At 27.9% G+C, this 22,729-nt stretch overlaps 2 non-coding genes across 2 annotated transcripts; both read right to left on the bottom strand.

The window, feature by feature from the left end:
• Positions 1–8,079: 8,079 nt before the first annotated feature.
• On the bottom strand, positions 8,080–8,166 carry LOC112295671 (small nucleolar RNA SNORD18). Its single transcript, XR_002973707.1, has one exon. It is a non-coding gene; the product is annotated as a small nucleolar RNA SNORD18 (small nucleolar RNA).
• Positions 8,167–8,182: 16 nt separating this feature from the next.
• LOC112295669 (small nucleolar RNA snoR8a) lies at positions 8,183–8,264 on the bottom strand. Its single transcript, XR_002973705.1, has one exon. It is a non-coding gene; the product is annotated as a small nucleolar RNA snoR8a (small nucleolar RNA).
• Positions 8,265–22,729: the final 14,465 nt, after the last annotated feature.

Genomic DNA, 22,729 nt, shown 5'->3' with positions numbered 1-22,729 from the left:
TTAACATTAATGATTTATTTTTATAAAATAAATTTCTATTTATTTTTTAGAGCCACAAAAGTAAAATAAAAATATGTGTATTTTTTAAAAAAATTAAAAGAATAAATTTTGATAAAAACTATTTAAAAATATTATAATGAGATTTCTTAAAATGATTAGTTGTAAAATAGGTATAATAGACTATTGTGATAAACATCCATATTTACTTTAACAATAACCTAAATAATATAAATAAGTAAAAGTAGATGGATTTGATAATATCTTGTAAGAAAGCTTCTTAGAAGCTTCATAGATGCAATTTTGCCTTTATACATGCTTATGGGTGATTATTAGGTTAAAAATTTGGCCAAAAAATTGGCCACATGTCACACATGTTGGTGATTTGTGGTACAAGGTGGACATATGGTGTACATATAAGAAACTTATCTTACAAGTTAGATACATATCTTGCTAGTTGGACATGTATTGGAAGTCCTATAGAACATTGTTATATAGTTCTTAGTTAGATAGTATGTATAGAGGCAAGAATAAGGCCTTTTTTATTCTTATTAATATTCTTTGTTAAAATAAAAAGTGCAATAGTACATATACAAGATCAAATGAAAGAGTTAATGCTTGCAATGCATTAATTCAATTTACTACTACAAGAAACAATAAGACTAGTAAGAAGTGAAGATATGAAGATGATTATAATTGCTTAAATATTTATATCAAATTATGTTACTTCTACTACAATGAAATACCTTTGAAGTGTTAAAGAATCAAGAGTTATTTTTCTTGAACAATTTAATAGCATAAGATCAAAGTTTTGAGGATTCATCAATCAAGTACAATTAGTAATTAAACTTAAACTTCAAAGCTATCCAACTCCAAGATCATAAGTTAGAATATCAAAATACTACTTTTATGTTTTATTTTATCTTTATTTTTTTATTTTTTAATAATATAATTTAATATTAAATAATTTAAATATTTTTTGGAATTTTTTTAATCTATATATTAAAAAAATATATAATTTATATTACAAAAAATAAGATTTGTATTTTGTGAGAGAAAAATAAAATAATAATATTATATGCTTTACAATTTTGACAACTTGCAATTGATATGAAGTGAGATGATTTTGCACTCATTAGTCAATTTTTCTACAAATTATAATTTGAGGTAAAAAAATTGATGCTAAACTTACTAAATCCTTAGGCATTAAGTCAAGTAATTGACTTTGCTACAAAGTATGATAGTTGGTTTTTTAAATTTTGATGTGTGAGTTGTATAAGTGGCTCAAATGTTTTTATAATTCAATGGCAATATTAATGTCTATTCAATACATATATTTGGAAGTAGGAGATATATAAATTAATATGGTATATTTTAAACCTCTTATTAAACAAAAAAAGTCTTATCGTTGTCAAAAAAAATTATACTTATATTGTGAAAAATCTAAGCATATTCTTTAAAATTGTTTAAAAAAAAAGACCCAACCATAAAATAACAAGTATGATTGTCAAAGAAGATAATATGTCAAAAAATAAGTTTATTTAGCTACAATAGGAACTATGGGGCCAAAATCTTATACAATATCTAATAAAGGTCTTATTTTCTCTTTATAGCCTTCTTTTTATTTTACAATAGATGTTTGTTTAGGACCTAAAAAACACAAAGTGTTTGTCTTATTACATTAAAAAACCTCAATAAGTTTTTTTTTTTTTTTTTTTTTTTTTTTTAGATGAATAAATTGATATAAGAAATAACATAATTTTAATAAAAATAATAAATTAGTGTCATATTATATGTGTTCTTGCTTGAGAATGCATTGGCTCTTAGTTGTAGAGGGTAAGTAGAAATGAAACAACAGTCCTACCAAGCCTTATAAAATCTTTAATAATCTTGAATAAACCTTAAAAAACTTAATTGAACTTTGACAAATTCAAAATACATTTAAAAGAAGTTATAAAAGAAATAAAAAAGTACCTAAGAAAAATAATAAGAAATCTTAAAAAAATATAAAAATAAATCTTTAAAAAAATAATAATAATCTTAAAGAAATATTTAAAAAAAACTTTAAAGAAATAATAAAAAATCCTTTAAAAATACTAAAAATAGAAATTTTAACATAATTCTAATTAAAACCCTAATTGAACATTAACCAAATTCTATATCAAATCCTAATGAAATCCTAATAAAATCCTAAATCCTAGACAAAGTGTTTGTTTTGTTAAATTAAATCTTAAAGAGATCCTATCAAATTTGTTCTCAAATTTTACTCCTTGATCTCTAAAAAAATCTTAGAATCACCATAGATATGTAATTTTATGCCTTAGTGTATGATTTTGATCCAAGTTAAGAACTATGCTCCTCTGAGTAGTAATATTTGGTAATTTGAGGTAATTTTTGCTTAAACTATTGATAACTCTCTTTTTAATATATATTTATCAATTACTTATCTCTTTTACTTTAATTTGAGGTATTTATACCCTACAAAGTAAATAGAAGATCCTTCTCTAAAAAACAACACTAAGATTAAACTTTTTATTACCTTCTTATCATTTATCCTTATTTTTCTACTACATCTTCATACTAAGTTCTTATATAATAACAACTATATTTTTATTTTTCACCATATAGTCGTGTTAGTACACAACACCATATGATCTCGACCTTCTATGTATACTTCATATTGATGCCTCCGACTTTGCTATTGGCAGTGTTTTTCAATAAGACTTTGATAGGGCCTTAGCTTCTGGTTTATGAATCACAAAAATTCAGAAGGATAGAGCACAATTATTCAGTATGTGATCAAAAGCAACTAACAATTGTACATGTGACAAATGTGTGGCAATACTATTTGTTGGAGAAACTAGTAACTGTTTGGACTAACCATCAACCACTGCTATATGATTTGTATCTGGAAAATATGAAATCACAATATCATCATTACAAAGAGTAGTTGCAACTCTTTGACATTCAGTTTGAGTACAAGTAAGGATATAATATACCATGTTGGATATCTTATTACGTAGATTTGACTTAAAACTCGAATTAAATGGCAAGGCAGAACTTGCTATCATTAATTATATTATTTTAAACTTAATGAGAAGAATAAAATACAAAGAAGTTATTTTAAGATGGTTATCAATCAACTGAAGGGAGACAATATATAATATTGAGATTATCATATCAATGATGGCTTATTCTATTTTAAGAAGAGAATTTATGTACCTAATAATAGTATATTTTAAATATGCATACTTTAAGAAGGACACAATATGCCAATATCTAGACACCTAAGATATAAGAAGATTATAGAATACATCTCAAAAATATGATTTTGAACGAGTTTGGATTATAATGTATGAGCTTTTGTGTATTATTGTGAATCATGACAACATAAAAAAATCACTTAATGTAATATTTCTTGGGCTATTATAGCAAATTTTATTGTCTATGGCATGTTGAAAGTAGGTAATTATTGATCTCATTATGTATTTGTTGCAAATGCCTCACAATCATACTATGTTTGCTGTCATTATAGATCATCTTTTGAAGCAACTTCACTTGGTTGTATTACACTATGATATTGATGCTCCAACACTTGCATGAATCTTCTTTGAAACTGTCTTTTGTCTCTAAAGATTACCTCATATCATCATTTTAGATCAGTGTCGAAGTAGAGAGAATTTGTCTCAAGAAAGCACTTGGCTCTTGGCTATCACTAATTACTGAATCAAGCTTCAAAATAAAAGAAGCCCTAAGTTTATATATAAAATTTTCCTTTTTGGAGCAATCACACCAAATACATAAGCCTCAAGTAACCAACAACATCCAAAATATGATAAAATCCTCTAAAACCTTGTATACCATTATGTGGAAATTTTCCTAAACTTCAATACCTCACATCTCCTGATCCGACCGTCCAAACTCACTCAAATTTTACATAAAGTAGTGATGTATTCTTATCAACTTCTATAACAAATTTCAAGTACAAATTCATTGCGGATCTTAAGATATCATCAAAATCCTAACAGTAGCTTCAAATCCTAGTTTTTATACACCCACGTGTAATTTTCTTTATATCTCACAAATTAAATACCAAAATGCCACAAAGTTTGTATGTATAGTTTTTCAACACAATTATCTACCTTTTTCAAAAGATTTGAGCCAAAAATTCTTCTAAAAACTCAAGATATGGCTCCAACCATTACTATGAACAAAATCACTTACTTACTACCTTTGATTAGGACGTGATGACTTAAAACCTCTATAATTTCTTCATCCAAACTCCAAATTCATCAAAAAGTATATAAAAAATATAGTCAAGAAAGTTTCCTCTCCAATCCTAATCGCCAAACTTTTGTTGCTCTCTGTAAACATATGTTATTCTCCAAAAAGTAATAGTAGGTATGAAATTGACACCTTAACTTTGAGTACCAATAACTCCTTCATAAAAACTCCAAATCATACAAAATTAGCATCCAATCTGCATTCATAAACCTAAACTTGATGATCCTAGCCTCCAAAGCTCGAATGACTTTGAAGAAGAAATCCTAATCCCTAATAAGGCCTTAGGCAACCTCCTTGAAGTCCATTGGGCATGGCCTTTGACCAATAGGAATGAAAATCCCCATTCCTTGCCTTCATCCAACCATGCCTTGCTTTCATCCCTCCCAATAAGCCTCCTACTAGTTAAGATTTTCATCTTTAGGCTCTAATCTCTTCTCAAGGCTTCATACTAAATATTTAGGTCCTATAATTTTTTTAAATCCTATAATTAAAATAGATAAAACTCAAAATAAAGTTTTTTATATCCACTTTCTTTAAATTAATGTATTAACTATTCTAACATACACCAAGACTTATGAACATATTATATGTTTTAATTATTTTTTATATATTATAAGCAATTATAATACAACATTGGGATCCGTGCTTCATGAGAAGTTTCTAGTAAGCCTTGTTCAAGCCACTAGGCACACAACTTGCCATGTCTATGACCTTTTATTTTCAAACAGATGGACAAATAAAGCATGTAAATTGAATTTTAGAAAATATGCTATGAACATTTGTAGCGGTTCATCATAATGACTATGATGAATATTTGACATCCTTAAAGTTTGCCTACAATGATAATATTCAAGCAAGTATCAATCATTTACTATTCTTTCTTAATGCAGATTAACATCTAATTATATCAATAATTCTCTAATGTTCCATTGATATTAACAATCTAATAACAAAAAAATTTATAAAATGGCTTACAACAACCTTGCAAGAGGTATGACACCATCTTCTTATTGTACAAAATCAACAAAAGCAGTATGCGGATATCCATCAGCAATACAAGACCTTCTAAAAGGATGATTAGGTATTACTCTCCAATGCCAATATTTGACTTGATACATCAACCTAAGTGCATAGGCTAGCACCTCAATGGCTTGAACTTTTTTGAGTTTTTGTAATAATTTTTGATATTGCATATTATCTCAAGCTTTTGTCATATATTTAAGTCCATCCAATCTTCAATGTTTTATAACTCAAGGAGTTTTATATTAAATCAAGGTACTTTCTAAATCAATAATAACCTTAACTACCACCATTGGTTGTAATTGATGATCAACAAAAGAATGAAATAGACAATAGTTTGAAGCATCACTACTTTCACTGTGATAATAGATATTTGCAACTTTAATATAAAGTTCTTTAGAAAGATTATCCCATCCACGATGTAAAGTAAAAACCTTTACAAAACTTCACTCATTGTTAAGAAATTATTTGGAAATATCATTGAAAGTAAAACAAGGACGTTTCGCATTAGTGAAGAGAGATTAGTTGTAATAGGGCATGGATAGGATATTTGTATTATTCACACATAATAATATGTAGTTGGATTTGTTTTTGAAAAGTTTCTAGAATTGTGGTTAGGATGGTGGTTCATGTAGGATCCACCATGAAATCTTTTAGAAAGGCTTAAGATGATTATAACAGTAGATCCCATCTCTAAAGTCTTCTAAAAGGGTAGTTATCTTAGTGGGGTCCAATAATAGAGACATTTTAGAAATTTCTAGGAATATTTGAACAAAGTATAAATAGGACTAGCTGAGGCAATTTGGGCATTAGATCAAGTATGGCTTTAAACACTTTCTCTCAACAAAGTTTGATTGTTTTTTCTTATTCTATTCTATTTGATTTTGTTGGATTCTATTCTTTTTTATTAAGTCATGTCTTTCATGTTCCGTTCCATTTAGTTACTTTCAGTCTTATTTTGGTATACTTTGTCCTATATTGTCGTATTATAATATGATTATATAGTAAAAATATAATCAAAAATAAAAATTTAAATAATATTTAATTATTTTTATTTAATAATAATTTAAGATATTTAAATATGGCTTTTATAAAAGCTTCTTAATTTATTTTCTTCTCTTAATAGTTAATAGATTAAAGGTTGATTAGTAATTTTATCTTCTAGGCTATAGAGTCTCTTTTATTGCCTTAGAAAGACCATAAATTCATAAAATCAAATTAAAAGAGGTAAATAATTAACATAGTTGATACTAGATTTAAGTTCAAAATATGGTTGGCTTCAAAAATCCCTAGGATAGATTAGATTGATACCAAAGGATTGACCATTTGTAAGATAGGGTCGAAATTAGACATCTAGCCACTAAAACAACTGCCGAGGACAAAATAGCAGATCATTCTAAGATCACTAGTTAAAATTGGAGATCTAACTTAGAAATTCTCTAAAGATGTAAGGCTTGTTTTTGTAGGATTTGGTTTGACTTTGTAATTATTGTTCAAATTCAGGGTTTGTATTGGTGATTTAGAATTCATGCAATACAATTAGGACTAGCACACTCAGTTAATTCGTAAAATTGGTATCACATCTATAATTCAAAATTTGGAAATGATGGGTTAATTGGGTGTGCTAAGTATATGTAAAATTTTGTGATAATCTAATAGTGGGGTTGAGAGATATTTAGATTTTGGTACAAAAAGGTATCAAAAGTTGGCAATTTGGAGTTGAGTAGGATTTCTATAATATCTAAAGATCTACTAATTGGATCAAATTAAAATTTGGCATGGTATTAAAAGACTTATAGATCAAGCTATACACCATTTTTGAGTTGAAATTAACAGAATACACCAGATGGATCCTCTTTTTGGTTCAAGCAATAATATAATTCGATACATTCTGTGATAGATAATATGGACATAATATCTGCTACACATCAGCCTGGTTAATTTATTGATAACAGGTATCTTTCACACAGGTTCTTAATCGATACTTTTCTGTATCACTAAGGGTACTCAGTTGCTGGCTCGCCTAGCCGAAAAAATGTGGATACCATCGGATTTCATATTCCTCTACTTAAGGTGTATTGGGTAAATTTACATAAATGTGTACCACCTGATTACCATTTGAGCAAACAGTCTTTCAAGAGACTGCATGTGCACTTGTTACATTAGAAGCTGTGTCCACTTCTGTACTTTACAGAAACAGTCAGTGGCACTTCATTTCATTGAATACTTCGGATTTGGGGTAGGGCTTAAGCAGATCATTCAGAGTTAAGTTCAGGGACGGGCTTCGTGCCGTTTGTCTTCATTCTTTAAGGTCATCACTCAGCACTTCTTAGAGGTTTGCTGCTACACCAGCCGAAGCTATCAGCGCAACATGTTGTCCTCATTGCGATTCACCCTTCTACCAACACCATACGGTCACTCAGTACTTCTTAGAGGTTTGCTGCCACCCTTGCCGTAGCATTCAGCGCAAGATTGTATCCTCATCGTGACCTCCACCCAAACATATCCACCCCATGTTTCCCATTCCATCTCCAAATCCCTCATTTAACGGATATCTATTTTTGTAATCACCATTTTCATGATTAGCATGTTATAATCCTCGGGACTGCTGCGCCACACGCCTCACTCGTGGCTTTTGTCAGACCCAATAATGACCAAAAAGCAGTAATCCGCTATCTGATAAAGTGAGGGTTCTATCACTCTTGGAACTCTTATTCGACTCCACAGCACTGTATCAGCTGAAAAGACAAACTTTAGGTCCCGCACTCTAACATTCCATGGATCAGTAGGCAAAACTCGCTGGTGTTTCTCCACTCATCCAAAAGGATTCTCAGAAACACGGACCAATTGCGATCATCATCTCCAAATTCCTCACCCGCATGCGTGCTCGTATTCTATGGGTAGTACAGTCTGTCACGCCTTCGGCACTCAGTCCTGATTGTTTCTCAAGTCATAGCACTCACATCACCACCATCCAACCCTAAAACCTACCGCACCACCCGGCATGAGCATCATCAGCGACTTAAATATCGGTAATCACAAGCAATCTCATTTTGTTGCAGTATTTTCGTCATCACACGATCTCACACCAAAACACCCAACAACAACCACACGAGACCGAGCACGGGTCAGCAAAGAATGGATTGTGCCTCAAGTTTTTAAGATCAGCGACGGCGAACCGTCTCGCACATCTAATTGAAGTCCTCATCCCCGTAAACCCTAACAACAACTCATTCTAACAAACAAGCCGGCATGTCAAATGAACCTGGGAAACCGAATCAGTTGCGAAACCGCAAGAAAAAGAGGTGCAGTGAAGTGGATACAGAGAGACTACGAGGCAACGCGATGGAAGACGAGATAACTCTGGTGTGAGAGGGTGGCGGCTTTATACAACCACGGACCAACCCACAAAACCCTAAAGCCGACACCGTAAACCTAAGGATACTAAGATTGCATTAAGCATCAAAAGTAGTGCACTGTTCCTACATCATCCATTTTCGTACCATAGCCAACAGCTGTTGTTAGTGAGGTTCAGAACATGGAAAACTCTATCGACTTCCATCATTTGCAATTGCAACAAAGTAGCAACTACAAAAATCCCAAGCAAACGTACTATCCACATCCTTCTTGAAGAACTCGTCAGAACGTTTGCACCCTTGATGCAAACCCTATAGAACATATGCTCATGTACAATCCTATAAAATGTTTCAATAGTGCAATTAAAGATGTTTATTGTTTCCTTTAATGCACAATATATTTTATTTGATGAATTATGATATATTATATGCAATATTTTAGCATATTTGCTTTATGTCATTATAACATATATGAGATTTAATGCTCCTTACATTTTTGTTGCATGCAACCACTTACAATTATGTCAAATCTAACATCACATATCTGTTCTTAATAATTTTTTTAAATTTTTATGTTTATTTTTTCTTTCTTTTATAGTTGACATTCCTAAGAGCTACAAAATTAGAATGATGATTCAATAAATTACTGAAAAATAATAAAAATAAAAAATAAAAAAATTACCTATTCAAGAGCATATATTTAAAATTCTAATTCTTTCACATAAAATGACAATGTCACACCAATATAATTTGCAAAGACTTGAAAAATTTGACATTTGAAAGCAAAGAGTTCCAAATCAAATGTAAAAATATAATTTTGGCTTTTTATTAGGCAATAACAATTACAAATCAAGATCTAGGCATTTTAGATCACATTTTGGACAAAGATTCAAGCCTTTGTGTATAGAGTTTAATATAGAAAGCATGATGAAGGAATTAAATGATTTTTTTTTTGCATTCAAAATTCAAATAAAATAGTTTTAGCATTATTAGAGGTACTCAATTTGGCAATTTTATAATTATATTTTCAAAAAACAAACAATTGATAGAAAAATTTGTTAATGTTGTCAATAATTAATGACTTTGAGTACTATTGTAATTGAAAGTTCATTGTATGTTTGTTTATTTTATACTAGATCAAAAAAACTTGATTATGATACAAATTTGATATTATTTTTTAACATTTAATCTCTTTTCACTTTTAGTTCTTCAAGATTCATGTTTTTGCCAGTTTGACAAGAATACTAACTTATTGTTTTTGTCTTGTTTTAGATGCGAGTAGATTACTCCACTTATATTGTTGTGTTTTGAAGGTTACAAATTATCCATCTTTAAACAAACTGTTTAGCATTCTAATATTGATTTTTTCTTTTAAAAAGCAGATTATCCTTCTTTGTCAAAATTTTTATTTGATATTAGAAGTTGTGGATTACCTTCTTCTAATTTGACTTGTGGATTTGTTAAGTTATTTGAAATCGTAGAAAAAATCATGGATGCTACACTTGGTAGAAGTAAGAATATATTTGCAATTATTGCAAAACTTCACGAACTTATCAACACTTTTAAGATGGAAATTTTACACAGCATAAGCGCAAACCATGGAAACTTTAATCCTATGAATATAGAAGAAACTCAAAATCTGTATTAAGAAGTTGTATAATTGAAGAAAGCAAGTAGATCAACCTCACAACCAAATCTAAGAAGATTTCCTTCTACAATTATACTAGAAACAAGGATTATTATGCCCAAGAAGTTTGATGGAACAAGATTAAAAATTTGAAGATTTTTGCAATAAGTCAAGATCTATCTAAAGTTGTATCTCTTCCAATACCTTCATGGATTTACTTAAGTTAGATTCTTAAGTGCACTTCTAGTAGAAAGTGCCCTTGCTTGGTTTGTACCTTTGATGGAAAAAGATTCACAACTTCTTTATGATTTGAATTCATTCCTTGAAGTGTTTATGACCATATTTGGAGAAAGTAATTAAGAAAGAATAGTAAAGACAAAATGCTTATCTTTCTGACAAAAATCACAAATAGCCACCATATATATTGCTGAATTCTAAAATCTTGCTTGCAACATGGACTGAAATGACAAAGCCTTTATCAATCAATTTTGATCTGGATAAAAAGATAACATCAAAGATTTGTTATAGATAATGCCAAAAATAAAATCTTTAGAACTATTTATTGTTTAAGCCATTGCGTGCGACAATCAATTATTTAAAAGGTATTAAGAACAAAGACTTGGCTAGAAAAGAATAATTTAAATAATGACATCAGCTCTTAAGTTTTTAAAAACTTATTTATTAAGACTCAAACCAATGTAAATTGATATGGTACATTTTAAAAACTTTACAAAATGAGAAAAGACTCAACATTATTAAGAGGGCTTATGCTTGTATTGTGGAGAAGCTAAACATACTATTCAATATTATTTAAAGAAACAATGCAAATACAAAATGAGGAGCATGGCTGCTAAAGAAGATAATGTGTTGAAAAATGAATTTTTTGAGCTACAATAAGAATTAGGCAACTGAAATCTTCTATAATTCATAATAAAGGTTCTATTCTCTTCTCAAATCCTTCACCTTATTTTATAATAGAAATTTATTTAGAACCAAAAAATTATAAAGTCTTAAACTTGGTAGATTCAAGAGGCTCAACTTATTTTATAGATTAAGATTTTGACTAAAAACAAGAAATATTGTTAGTGAAAAAAATAAAAAAAGACAAATAAAAAACTACATTTTAAACTAAATGTCACAAATATATTTATGTAAACCACTAATTACTTATATGATTTAGATAAAAATAGATAAAAATAAATTAATTCCATAATATCTTTTATAGTAGCTTCTTAGAAGCTTCATAGACGTTGCTTTGACTTTATAGGTATCTATAATTTATTTTTTAGGTTAGAAATATAGTCAACAAGTTGGTCATGTGCCACACATATTGGTAGCTTGAAAAATAATCTAACTATATGGCCCACACGTAAAAAACTTGCCTTATAAGCTAAGGCATGTGTCCTACAAAGTCAATATATATGAGAGATCGTATAAAACATCACCACGTAGCTGTTAATTAGATAGTATATATAGAGGCAAGAATAAAATCTTCTTCACTCTTGTCAACTCATTTCTTACTTCTAGTGTAGATTTAAGAGCCTCTAATTTTCTTGTCTTTTGACTATAGCCATTCTAGTTTCTTTTTAATATACATACTAGTTTATTGTTATTTTGTCACTTTTCTTTTAATACAGATTTTTCAAATTTATCCATCTTCTTTCAGTTCATATTCTTGATAGATTAACAAGAATATACTTATAATATTAGAGCTTTGTCTTTTGATTGATTAAGAGTGGATTACTTCTTTTTTTTGATAAAGCATAAGCATATTAGAAGTTATAGATTACGCTCTTTTGAACTAATATTGTTCTTAATATCTTCTTTATTCTTAAGTCTCCTCCTCTGCTTGTCTTGAACAATATTAGAAATTTATTTTCTAAGTATTATTATAGCACAACTTGTTGAAATGAAGAATACAATGACATAAATGCAAGAGTAATTGAAAGAGTTAATGCTTGTGATACATCAACTCTATTTACCACTACAAGGAGCAGCAAGAATGGCAAGAAGTGAAGATGTAGGTATGTTTGGAGTTGTTTCAACATCTACATCCAATCATGTCCCTTCTTCTAAGGTAGAATGCCCTTTTGATATTAGATAACTAAGAATTACCTTGCTTGAGAAGTTTTATGGCATAAGATCTAAGTTTTGATGATTTATCAATCAAGTACAACTTGTGATTAAACGTCAACCTCAAAGCTATCCAATTCAAAGATCACAAGTTAGATTCATTGATACACTTCTTTCAGGTTCAACATTATCATAATTTTTATCTTTTTTTGAATGAAAATATCTAATATTGGATTATTTAGAGCCTTTTTTAGTAGAGTTTCAATCCATATATGGAAAATATGATGTAACTTCTATGCAACCAATAAGATCCATATTTTATGACAAGACAATCAATCCATAATATTATATGCTTTATAATTTTCACAACTTGCAACTCATATCAAGTGAGATGATGCTGCATTTATTAGCCAATTTTTCTATAGATTATAATATGAAGTAAAAAAATTGATGCTCAACTTACCTGATCCTCAAACATTGAGTCAAGCAATTGACTTTGCTGTGAAGAGTGATAATCAACTTTTTAAATTTTAATCTTAAAGTCAAATAAGTAAGTCTCAATATTACTATAATTCAATGGCAATACCAACGCCTCCCCAATACATACATTTCAAAGTAGAAAATATACAAATTGATGCAATATATACATTTCTTAGTGAGCAAGTAAAGACTCATTGCCATCAAAAAAGATTGTGCTTATATTGTGGAGAACCTAAGCACACTGCTCAATATTATCCAAAGAAAGAATGCAATTATAAAATAAGAATTATAAATGTCAAAGAAGCTAATATATTGGAAAACAAATTTTATCTAGCTATAATAAGAACTGTGTGGCTAGAACCTAATACAATACCTAATGTAGGTCATATTCTCTCCTCAGAACCATGTCTTTGTTTTATGTTAAATATTATTTTAGAACCTATACATTACAAAGTCTTTTTCTTGTTAAATTCAAGAGCCTCAACATGTTTCTTAAATGAAGAATTTGCTAAAAGACTTAATATATCTTTAATACAAAAAACTAAACCTGTTCACATAAAAGTCATAGATGGTCGCTTGTTGTCTTTTAGAGATGTTATTCACAAAATTCTTCTTATAGAAGTAATAATTAATGGTCATAATAGCTTTGTGGTATTTTTTTCATTAAATTCTCTTCTAATCTAATCGTTTTAGGTTTATTGTGGTTAGAAAAATATAATCTTTGAGTAAATTAGATTTTTTGTACTCTTGACTTTTTTAAAAGTATAATTAAGAATGTAATTAATCAAATAAAAAATTATAAATTTAGTACAATTAAACCTATGTTTGTAAATGCAAGAGCTTTTTTATATGTTGTAAAAGAAGGATCACCTTGTGTCATTTATGCCACACCTATTTCTAATGGTGCAAAGACTTCAAGTGGTATTCTTAGCCAATATCAAGATTTTCAAGATGTATTTGACAAAAAATATGGAGATATTATTCCAAAACATCATCCCTCTAACTGCTCAATTGACCTTTAAGAAAGAGCACAACCGCCATTTGGACCAATTTATAGTTTATCACAAAATGAATTGGCTGAACTTAAGGAATATATTGAAGAGAATTTGGCCAAGAATTTTATATGCTATTCCAAATTGTCAACAGGAGCTCCAATCTTATTTGTGAAGAAGAAAGATAGATTATTGTGGATGTGTGTTGATTATCGAAGACTTAACAAAATCACCATCAAGAACAAGTATCTGCTATCTTTTTATATCTAAACTTTTTGATTAGTTGAATCAAGCTAAGATCTATATAAAAATAGATCTACAAGGAGCATATAATCTGTATGCATTAAATAAAAAAATGAATGGAAGACTATATTTTAAACTAGGTATAGATGTTTTGAATATAATGTCACATCTTTTGGACTTACAAATATACCATCAGCTTTTCAACATCTTATAAATGATGTTTTTTGAGAATTTTTGGACAATTTTATTGTTTATTATCTAAATGACATCTTGATCTATTTTAAGAATACAAAAGAACATGAACTTCATGTTCATTGTGTATTATAAAAATTAAGAGATGCAAGACTCTATACCAATATAAAAAAGTGTATATTCTATACTACTTAAGTTAACTTTTTAGATTATATCATTTCAAACGATGGATTTATGATGGATCCTAAGAAAGTTCAAACTATTATGGATTAAAAGATCCCACAAACAGTCCGAGATGTCTAATGTTTTTTGAGATTTGGTAATTATTATTGGATCTTCATCGAAGACTTCTCTCAAATTATGGCTCCACTTACACATTTGACTTGTAAAGACAAACTTCAATAAAATCAAGAAGCAGAAGCACTATTTGAAGCTTTAAAGATAGCCTTTGTTTCTATATCAATCTTGTATTACATTGACTTCTCTAAGATATTTTTTATGGAAACAAATGCATTGGACTTTGCTTTGGGTGTCATATTATTACAAATAAAAATAGATGATAAACTTCACCCAGTAGCTTTTCATTTCAATAAATTTTTAAGAACCGAGATCAATTATGAGATCCACAATAAAGAGCTTCTTGCAATTATAGATTCTTTTCAAAAATGGCATCATTATCTAGAAGGTGCTTTCGGTCTAATCACTATGCATATGGATCATAAGAACTTCAAGTATTTCATGTCAATTCATATTTTGAATTGTTGCCTAGCTTGTTGGAGCATGTCTTTATCAAGATTTGAATTCAATATTACTTATTCGATAGGAAAACAATAAGATTTTTTTGATATCCTTTCCAGACATTCTTATCTTGCATCTAAAAGAAAAAAATATAACTTTTGATCAATAAAGGATAATTTTATTGAAGCAAGAATAATTTCATCTTTGAACAATGAAATCAACATTGATTATTGATTCAACTTTTTTTAAACAAATTTAGTCAAGTATGTCCTCTGATCTTCTTGTTCATGATATCAAGAATATTTCTTCTTAGTCTTATAATACTTCTAAGTTTGAGTTCAAAAACAACCTATTTTATTTCAAATGATACTTATATGTGCCAAAAAGAGAAGCACATTTATGTGTTTTTCAATCATGTCACGACTTTCTAACAACATGACATTTTAGATACAACAAGACTTTGGAACTAATTTCTAAAGATTTTTGGTGGTCATAAATGTAAAAGATTGTAAAATACTTTGTTCAATCATATAACATTTGTTTAAGGTCAAAAACTCCTTGTCATCGACTTCATAGACTTCTTCAATTATTACTTATTCTAGAACAACTATGATCTTCTATTTCTATGGATTTTATTATAGATCTTTCAAACTTAAGATTGTGTGATTCTATATTTGTGATAGTAGATCATTTTACCAAAATGGCACATTTTATACCATGTATAAAATCTATTACAGGTGAAGAAAATATCAAGTTTTTTTTTAATAATATCTATCAATATCATGGATTGCTAAAAGATATTATATTAAATAAGAGGACTCAATTTATATCAAGATTTTAGAGAACTCTTTTTAAGATTTTAAAAGTAGACATAAAGCTTTATTTGGCCCTTCATCCTTAAACTGATGGATAAACAAAGTATGTAAATTAGGTTTTAGAGTAATATAAAAGATGTACCACCAACTATTAATAAGATGATTAGAGAACCCTCTTACTATTGGTAGAGCTTTCTTATAATAATATAATGTATTCTTTTACATAATAAACACTTTTTTTTTTTAATCAATTATGGTTATCATCCATGACTTGATACTTTTGACTTTTCAAAAGTTGATAATCATATGACAAAAGGTTTGGCTAATTTTTTGTCACAACTACATGTAATAATGAAGGTACAATTAAAGGAAGCTCAAGAACGACAAAAGCTCAATATAGATGCCTATCAAAAAGAACAATCAAAATTCAATGCAGGTGATAAGGTATGGTTGGTTCATTATAATATTAAGATTACTCTTCCTTGTAATAAGTTGGATTATTTCAGGCTTTGATCTTTTCTTATTTGTAAACAAATCAATTCAATTTCTTATTGATTATAATTTATCAAAGTCAATGAAGATCCATCATATCTTCCACATGTCTCTTCTTAAATCATACAAGAATATGAACATATCAAGAAGAAAATAAGCTCCACCTCACCCTATAGAAGTAGACAATAGTAAAGAGTTCGAAGTGGAAGAAGTTTTACACTCAAGGTGACGCTAAAATAAATTAGAATATTTTATTCATTAGTGTGGATATGATAATAGTGAACACAAATGGAAGCCAGTAAAAAAAATCTTGCAAGTATAACAAAGGCGGTGGAGGCTTTTCATAGATGATATCTATCTAAATCAAGATGAAAAATAGTAAGTCATTGCTATAAAAGAAAAAAGGTTTAGGGAAGATTGCATTCTACCTTCTATCTTTTTTTGTAGCTTTTATATAATTATGACACTAAGGAGATAGAGAACCAACAAGCAGTAAATTCAATTCAAGAGCTTTTATTTGCGGACTTACCAAATGAAACATTGTAATTGTTACAACCTTTAAGATGATAAAATGAAGATGAAGATCTTCAAGAATGACATGTTCTTCCTTGAATAGATGGGAAGATACAATGTATTTGGTATCACAATCTTAGAAGAGACTCTCAATGTTTGGTGATTTTATTACAAGTAAGAACAACTCCTGATGGTGTTCCAAATGTTTTATTTGAAGCAAGTTACAAAGGCCTTAATAGGGACCAAATAATAGGGTGGTCTTCTTGCCTTGGTGTGAAACACTAATGATGGCTGAGAGGACCTATCAACTACCTTCAAAGAGAATAAAGATCAAAGTATGTGGCAAATATAATTTGCCACATCTTAGATTTCTTCAACATATGAAGATCTCTCCTCATAGAACTTGTCTCTTGAAAGAAGGAGTAATGTCATAGACATACACATATAAACCAATAATTACCTATATGATTTAGATAAAAGTATGTTAATTCCATAATATCTTTCTATAAAAGCTTCTCAAAAGCTTTATAGATATTGCTTTGACTTTTTAGGTATCTATAATTAACTTTTTAGATTAAAAACGTAGTCAATAAGTTGGCCATATGCCACACATGTTGATAGCTTGAAGAACAAGCTAATTATGTCGCCCACACATAGAAAACTTCTCTTGTAAGTTAAAGTATGTGTCTTGCAAAGTCAATATATATTAAAAGTCCTATAGAAAATTGTCTCATAGCTCCTTATTAGACAGTATATATAGAGGCAAGAATGAAGCCATCTTCACTCTTGTCAATTCTTTTCTTGCTTCTAGTATAGATTTAAGAATCTCTAGTTTCATTATCTTTTGGCAATAGCCATTCTACTTTCTTTTTAATATACATATTACTTTATTGCTATTTTTTTATTTTTCTTTTAATATAGATTTTTCAAGTTTATACATTTTCTTCTAGTTCATGTCCTTGACATGAGATATGGATATTTTGAATATAATATCATGCCTTTTGAACTCACAAATATATAAATAGTATTTCAGCATCTAATAAATGATCTATTTTGTAAGTTTCTTAATAATTTTATTGTTTGTAATTTAGAAAAAATCTTGATCCACTTTAAGAATACAAAAGAGCATAAAGATTATATTTGTTGTATGTTATAAAATTAAGACAAAGAAGATTATATGCTAAGATAGAAAAGTATGTATTTTATACTATTCAAGTTGACTTCTTACAATATATCATTTCAAATAATGGTCTTATAATGGATTTTTAGAAAGTCCAAACTATCATAGATTAAAAGATTCTAAAAATAATAAAAAATATATAATAATTTTTTAGATTTGCTAATTATTACAAGATCTTTATCAAGATTTTTTTTCAAGTTTTGATTTTTCTTACACGTTTGACATGTAAAGACAAATTCAAGTGGAACAAAGAAGATGAAGCATCTTTTAAAGTATTAAAAACAATATTTATTTCTGCACCAATCTTATATTGCGTTGACTTTTGAAGATATTTTTTATAAAAATAGATACATCAAACTTTACTATGGATTTTATTTTATCACAAATGAGAACAAATGACAAATCCCACTTAATTACTTTTTATTTGAGGAGATTTTTAATAGCCAAGATTAACTATGAAATCCATGATAAAGATCTTTTTGTAATTATAGATTTATTTTAAAATGACATCATTATCTCAAAGGTGCTTCTAATCTAATCATTATACATATGTGTCATAAGAACCTTAAGTACTTCATGTCAGTATGTATTTTGAATTGTTGTTAAGCTTGTTGGAACATGTTTTTATCAAGATTTGATTTCAAGGTTATTTATTGATCCAAAAAATAACAAGGTTTGTCAGACGCCCTTTTTAGATATTTTTATCTTATGCCAAAAAGAAGAGATGTAACTATTGATTAACAAAGAATGATTCTCTTTAAGCTAGAGCATTTTCATCTTTAAGCAATAAAATCAATATTAATTGTTGATTCAATCTTTATTAAGTAAATTCAATTAAGTATGTCTTTTGATTTTCTTATTCATAATATCAAGAATAATTCTTCTAAGTTTTATGATACTTCCAAATTCAAATTTAAGAATAATTTATTCTATTTTGAAGGATGATTATGTATTCAAAAAGGCAAAGCATAATTAAATATTTTTCAAGGTTGTTATGACTTTCTAGTAACTTGACATTTTAGATACAATAAGACTTTAGAACTTATATCAAGATAATTTTGATGGCCTTAAATATGAAAGGCAATTAAAGACTTTGTATAATCATATAATATTTATTGAAGATCCAAAACTCTTTGCCATCAAACTTATGGACTTTTTCAACCATTATCTATTTCAAAACAACCATGGTCTTTTAATTTTGTGGATTTTATAACAAATCTCTAAATCTTAGCTTTTTATAATTTTATATTTATAATAATAGATCATTTTACTAAGATGGCATATTTTATACTATATATAAAATCTATCATAGATAAAAAAAAAATTCTAAGTTTTTTCTTGATAATATTTATTTTTATTATAAATTATCTAAAGATATTATATTAAATAGGACAATTCAATTTATATCAAGATTTTAGAGAATATTTTTCAAGATTTTAAAGGTAGATATAAAACTTTCATTGGCTTTTCATCCTTAAACTGATGGACAAATTGAATTAATAAATGAAGTTCTAAAGCATTAATTGAAGTCTACCATCAACTATCATCAAGATAATTGAAAAAATCTTTTGCCATTATTTAATTTTTTTTTAAATAAACACCTTTTATTATCAATTATGGTTATCATCCATGACTTGATATTTTTAACTTTTCAAAAGTTGATAATCTTGTGGCAAAAGATTTGGCAGATTATTTCTCAAAGCTATATGCAACAATGAAGGTGCAGTTAAAGAAAGGTCAATAATGACAACAGATTAATGAGCATGCCTATTGCAAGGAACAATGATAATTCATTGTAGGTAATAAGGTATGGTTACTTTATTGCAATATCAAGACTACTAGTCTTTGTGATAAGTTGGACAATCATAGGTTTAGATCTTTTCCTATTTTTAAATAAATCAATCCTATTGCTTATTGATTACATCTATTAAAGTCTATGAAATCCATCCCATATTTCATATATCTCTTTTTGAGCCATATAAGGTAGTGAATATTTTAAGAAGAAGATAAATGCTACTTCTTATTATAAAAGTGAATAATAATAAAGAATTTGAAATGAAAAATATCTAAGATTGAAGGTGGTGCCAAAATAGATTAAAATATCTTTTTTATTGATAAAAATATAATATTAATAAATACACATGGGAGCCAAAAAAGAATCTTATAAATACAATAAAGAAGGTTGAGGCTTTTTATCAACAACATCTATTAAAATCAAGATGAAAAATAACAAAACTTTGCTATAAAAGAAATAATATCTAAGGAAGATAGCATTCTATCTTGTACTCTTATTTGTGATGCTAAAGAGATGGAGAATCAACAATCAATAGTTTCAATTCAAAAGCTATCACTTATTGATTTATTAAATAAGATATTGTGATTGTAATAACCTTCAAGACAATGTAATCAAAATAAAGATTCTCAAGAATGATATATCTTTTCTTGAATAAATGGCAAGATACAATGTATTTGATATCACAAGCTTGAAAGAGACTCCAAATATTTGGTGATTTTATTAGAGGTAGGAACCACTCTTGATAGTATTACAATATTTTATTTGAAAGAAGTTACAAAGGCCTTGATAACAATCAAATAACAAGGTGGTCATTCCATCCTTATATTAGATACTATTAATGGCTAAGAGGACCTATCAACCATCTTCAAAGAAAATAAAGATCAGATTATGTGGCAAATATAATTTGTTTCATCTTAGATTTTTTTCAACATATGATGATTGCTCCTTATAAAACTCATCCCTAAAATGGGAGATAATGCCATCGTATTGTGATATGATATGGCTAATAGGTGAAAGAAATGAAGAAATTATTATATTATAGAAGATCTTACTTCAAATATTGTAGCAAATTAACTTAAAAGATAGACAATAATCTAAAAGAAAGTAAAATTAAAAGTCTAAATACTACATTTTTACAAAGTAGGCTTCTATTTACTTTGTAAGGCCATAAATAAGACAAAACAACATAAATTAGAAAAATAAAGAATATGAATATATATAGGAAGAAGTTAAAAATTGATTTAAATAAAAATTAACTCAAAAGAATAAGATTTGATATCCAAAGAGGATCGGTTAGCAACCTAGATCAAAATCAGACTCTAAAGTACAAAACCATGTATCTACTACAAGTCTAGGATTCTTTGGCAGATTAGAGAGTGAGATTTGAGAGCAAACTTGATAGAATTTTTTTGAACATTAATTTTGAGAAATTTGGAAATATGATGAATTTTTAAGAACTTTGCAAAGTCATAATTGTTTTGGATGATTCTAGAATTTATGAAATAAAAAAAATATTATATTATAGAGATTTCATAAGTTTGGTAGTAGATCTACAATTCAAATTTGAAGGCTTATGTAAATAGCTGTCTAAAGTATATGCTGTAAGTTTGAGCTTGATCAAACAATTAAATTGAAGGTCATTGGATTTCAAATAGGTTGAGGTCTCAAAAATTAGACGTTAGATGATAGTTAGGATTTCTAAGATCTTTAGCAATTCATTAATTGGATTGGAGAAAAATTTACATGTAAGAATAATAGACTTGATTTGCTATACATATGTGAAATTTGAGAACAATGAAAAGGTTTTGAAAAAAAATATTGGTACTAAAAATTCAACATTTATATTGGAGTAAGAAGCGAGCCAATACTTGAGCAAATTTGAAGATTTTTCTTCCATTTGGTAAGTGAGATTATCTTCAAATTTCATGTATTTATTGCTAACTTAGTTTTTTAAAAGCATATAAAATTTTAAGTAAGACCAATAGATCAATCAATAGATATTGAGATTCTAAATTTTGCTAGGATGAAGTTGAGTTGATTAGTTTTTAGTTAGGATTTGGTTTAGGATTTGGTTTAGGATTAGGATTGGATTAGGATTTCAAATTTGATTAAAGTTTTATTAGGATTTAGAATTAGATTATAGTTTAAGGTTTGATTTAGGATTTTTTAAGGATTTAAGATTTAAGATGTGTTAAGGATTTAGGATTTAAAATTTACTTAGGATTAAGATTTAAGGTTTGCTTAGAGTTTAGGATTTGGCCTAGGATTTGATTAAAGTCCATTAAGGTTTCAACTAAGATTAAATTAGGACTTGATTGAGATTTATTTAAGATATATTTGTGATTATTATAACATTTCTTTAGGTTATTTTAAGAATTCTTATAAGATTTATTATAGATTTCTTTTGAATTCTTTTAAGATTTTTTTTTTTTTTTTTTTTTTTTTTTTTTTTTTGTAATTTCTTTAAGGTTTCTTTTGAATTTTATTAAAGCTTGTTTAGAATTTATAAGATTTAATTAAAATTTATTTAATATTCTATTAGAATTAGGATTTTTTTGTTATAATTTTTATTCTACCTTCCATAGTTAGGTACCCGGTGCATTCTTGAGCAAGATTTCATGTAATAAAATCAAAAATATATATATTTACTATAATATTTATCTATATAATTAAATATAAGTAGGTAGAAATAGATTTATTTTATAATATTTTCTAAAAAATCTTCTTGAAAGCTTTATAGACACTGCTTTGACTTTATATGTGTTTGTAGTTGATTGATAGGTCAAGAAATTGGTCAATAAGTTAATCACATATTGATAGCTTGTAGAATAAGTTAACTATGTAACATATATATAAAAAACTTGCTTTATAAATTAAGATATGTATCTTGTAAAATCAACACATTTTAGAGGTCCTATAGGACATTGTTAAG

Source organism: Physcomitrium patens, chromosome 18, assembly GCF_059467195.1.
Source record: "Physcomitrium patens ecotype Gransden chromosome 18, ASM5946719v1, whole genome shotgun sequence".
NCBI classification, from domain to species: Eukaryota; Viridiplantae; Streptophyta; class Bryopsida; order Funariales; family Funariaceae; genus Physcomitrium; species Physcomitrium patens.
Note: the sequence above shows the minus strand (reverse complement) of the source record. Positions and strands in the feature narration are given on the sequence as shown.